This window comes from Oculina patagonica, chromosome 2 (assembly GCF_052425735.1).
Source record: "Oculina patagonica isolate OP01 chromosome 2, crgOcupat, whole genome shotgun sequence".
Taxonomy (NCBI): domain Eukaryota; kingdom Metazoa; phylum Cnidaria; class Anthozoa; order Scleractinia; family Oculinidae; genus Oculina; species Oculina patagonica.
The window spans coordinates 20,135,174-20,138,813 of record NC_135759.1 but is presented as its reverse complement, the minus strand read 5'-3'; the positions used below and the strand labels follow the sequence as shown (position 1 = coordinate 20,138,813).

At 36.5% G+C, this 3,640-nt stretch overlaps 1 long non-coding RNA gene across 1 annotated transcript; it reads left to right on the top strand.

The window, feature by feature from the left end:
* The first annotated feature begins 1,071 nt into the window (after positions 1-1,071).
* LOC144641832 (uncharacterized) lies at positions 1,072-3,428 on the top strand. The gene is made up of 3 exons (XR_013568633.1): positions 1,072-1,480; positions 1,603-1,764; positions 3,019-3,428. It is a non-coding gene; the product is annotated as an uncharacterized LOC144641832 (long non-coding RNA).
* The last annotated feature ends 212 nt before the right edge of the window (positions 3,429-3,640 follow it).

Below are 3,640 nucleotides of genomic sequence, written 5' to 3'. Positions count from 1 at the left end.
CCCCAACAGCATTCGTTCCATTAAGGCACAGCTAAACTAATGACATGCAAAACTATACGAATTTTGCAATTTTGATTAACAAAACAAGACAAATTAAAGAATTTTGTCAAAACAGTCGATATTTGGCCACACCTACATGGAATTACACGATTGCCAAGGCAATGTCAACAATCATGGACACACAGTTGACAAGTCAAAATTCTCGCGAGGGATGAATGAACAGCAACAAAAATTTTCAACATTATAGAGTAAAAGCTCCATCTCAAAGTTGCGAGAAAACCTCGAGGGAGGTGGCATCCACTTCTCTCTTCCTCTTGTATGCCCGAGGGTTAAATTGTGTGTAAGGAGCCCAACGACACGAAGTCTTTTAGTCCAAATAGCATATCGTCTCATATCTTTCTCTGAATAACTGCTGGTATCTAACTGTTCCTCCTTTTTTAGGAAAACGTCGTTAAAATTACACGGAAACAAATGGAAACTGGAAGGAGGCGTCTATCAACAAGACAAACAGTATTTACAGCAATCTTTAGTTAGCAGTCTTAGTCAGCTAATTAAGCCTGAGGCGGATAATGATTTTACTATAATTTTCAAAGGTGAATATCAAGTACTGCAAAATAACAATAGAAAACTCGAAAACATCAAACACAAGTGCTCGACTGCATACGTGTAAACCAGTTTAATTCAAAATCTGAATTTACACTTACGTTTTAGTAACAGAACAAAACAACCACTACGAAAAAGATCGATATCTGGTACCTCTGTTTTATCGTTAGTGACTTCTGAGAAATTGTGTGAATCCTCTCGAAATGAGTAGCTCTGGTCATATGAGAACTGAAAAATGTTTGCTCAATCGATCTGACTGAGTTTCTCATGGCCGCGTGCGATGTCCAAACCACCATGTTTACGATCAATTCTAATGCCTTGAAAATTATCTCTTGAAAATATTTTCGGTCCAACAGCCATAGTAGTCAATTTGCAAAAGTCCCAATGTTTTAAATATCCAGGAATTGGAGTAATTTCTTTCAAATTAATGAGGGAAAATTTCATTCAGCAAATGCCGCCACGTAGCACATGGGCATTTTGTCTGCGCATGCGCCAGATAAATCAGAATTCCAGATCGTCGGCGCCATTTTCAAAGTGTGAGCGCGCTTCGGTGGATTTTCAGCTGAGTGATCTACGCACTTGGAAAGCTTTCATGAACAGATATGAAAGAGAATAACATGTTTACATAAACGTCTAACACTATGGATACTCGTGGTGTTTACCGTGTCTTCGGATGAGGATATTTTGACGATCAAACTGCGAACAAAACAAGAAAAATCCGCCAAACAGTGAAGTTTGACTTTTGATTTACGAAAGTTCAAGATGTCCATAGGAGACGAAAGACACCGAAGGATAATCTCAACATGTTGAGGTTCTATGGGCTTAAATCATTGGTTGTATTGTTAAGACGATCGTCAGATACACGGCCCTATTCAAGGTAGGAAATTTGGAATTTGATCTGATTTTGTCTCCACTTCAAAGCGAATTTGCATTTTCTTTCCAACCGCCCCCAAGTTTCAAATCACTCCAGACAACATTGTCTTTCCTTTCTCTTTACAGCCGTATAGGACTCCAGGCTTTAAAAAATGTTCCAGTGTGCAAGATTTTAATCTTCTTATGAGAGCTTTTGGTAAAGTTTAATTCGGCAAATTTTAATAGTTTTTCCAAGCCGTGGATCACAGAGGTCTTTGGTCTTGCAGCTCTACAAATCTTTTGCACAAGGTATGTAGTGATTTACCTTTGCCGTGGTTGCAGTCTCGTTATGTCACACTTTGATTTAAATTTATTTTTTCCTTCGTTTTAGTGGGAATTTTGTCGTTGCATTTTTTTTGCCTTCAAGTGCTCTCTTGAGTAAAAACAAGTGAAAATCTCTTTTATTTGACTCGCCCCCAAGTTCCGCAACACTATCAAGACTTTCTTTGCTTGTTCCTCTTTCATTATGTCTAGTTTATTTATCCAAGAAAAATGCCTGCACCTTATTTTGTGAAGCAAAACTTCTGGCGTTTGCAGTCGAAGATGGTCATTCTGTGTACGAATATGTAGATTTCGAATCGAATGGCGTAAGCTTTATTTCATTGGAATGCCTCTTACCTGCAAACGACTAGCAATACATAGGAGCTCGCTCGATTTTTATTTTTTAATGACAACGGTAGTTATGCAAGGAAAATGTTTGGAGAATGCAGTCTGGTTTATAGCAGAAGGAAATGTTTTAATTTGGAACAGTTTCAGTCAAAGTTGGCCTTTGAAGCTTAATAAAGCCCTTCACGAAGAAATTAAGAATTTTGTTGGAGCTTGAGCTGAAACCAATAATTCATTGCCTTATTGCAGTGTGTGAATATTTATTTTAAAATATTGTACTGTTACAAAAGAGTTGACAACAAAATACTTTCACTGTTCCTTGTTTATACATGTGTGAAATCCTTCTCTGTTCTGTGCAGGTGATATTTTTTTTAAATATAATTTTTCTTTTGATACAAAGTGAATACAAAATAAATGTAATCAAGTTAATTCCAGAATGAAAATTATACAACATTGGTACGTTTGCAGAAAAAAAGTAAATATTTTTTAACTGTTAATAGCCTAGTCCAAGTTTACATGACTACTGTCTAATTTCTGTCACTTTTCCTGTCCAAAAACAGTGTTTTTCTTTAAAAATTAAATTTTTCAGCACATCATGGGCAATAGGTAAATTGCAATAAATACATTGAGCAAATAGAGGCATACCTCCCTAAAAGAAGCCTACCAAAATGTACATACATGTATTTCTAAAACACAAAATCTTTTTATAATAGCTTTTTGCCAATTGTTTATTTACATGTACCGGTAAATGCTATTTTGCTGTTTTGCCATTACATCATTGCTTTTATTTCTTAGACCTAGTTAACACAGCCATGTTTGCTCTGTGCAGCTTCTTGGAAATACAGTTTTTAAGAAGGGTGAAAAGAAACTAACAATGTGTTCTCTATACTGTTTTAGGGAATGCACAGCAGGAAAAATTGTTGGGACCGTTGACAGAATGGATGGCTGCAATGTCAAGTTCGAGGGCAAGCTATCATAAATACAACTTTCTCCAGAAACTGAAGTAGATGGAATTGAGTACATGGAATGATCATGTGTAATAAGAGAATGTTCCTCCATGGTGTTGACCAGATCAGGATAATTTGCAACTTATGAACTTATTAACTGACTGGTATATAATTGGTCTACAGTAAAACAGGCAACTGGCCATGTAATCTCCAGGCTGAATGGCGACAAACGTTCTCATATAATTACCTAAGCCTCTCCTAAGCATATGCAAATTAAAATATATACATTCAAAGGGTTATCCTTGTGTGTTAGCAAACCCTGTAGCACATTTTGATTAATAAATGGAACTGTTTCTGACACTGCTGTTGTGGTATTACCAGTTGTATTTTGTGAGTTAAGGGGACAATCTACCACTGTCAATAACATTGTAGTGGATTGTCACCTTAACCGTCCAAATTATTGTACTATTCATGACCATTTTTTCGTCTTTTCCCTATGCTGAAAGAGAGCACAGAATTGGTGGAACCACAAAGTATATGGCAGTGGTTATGGTTAATGCTGTTGCTTGCCA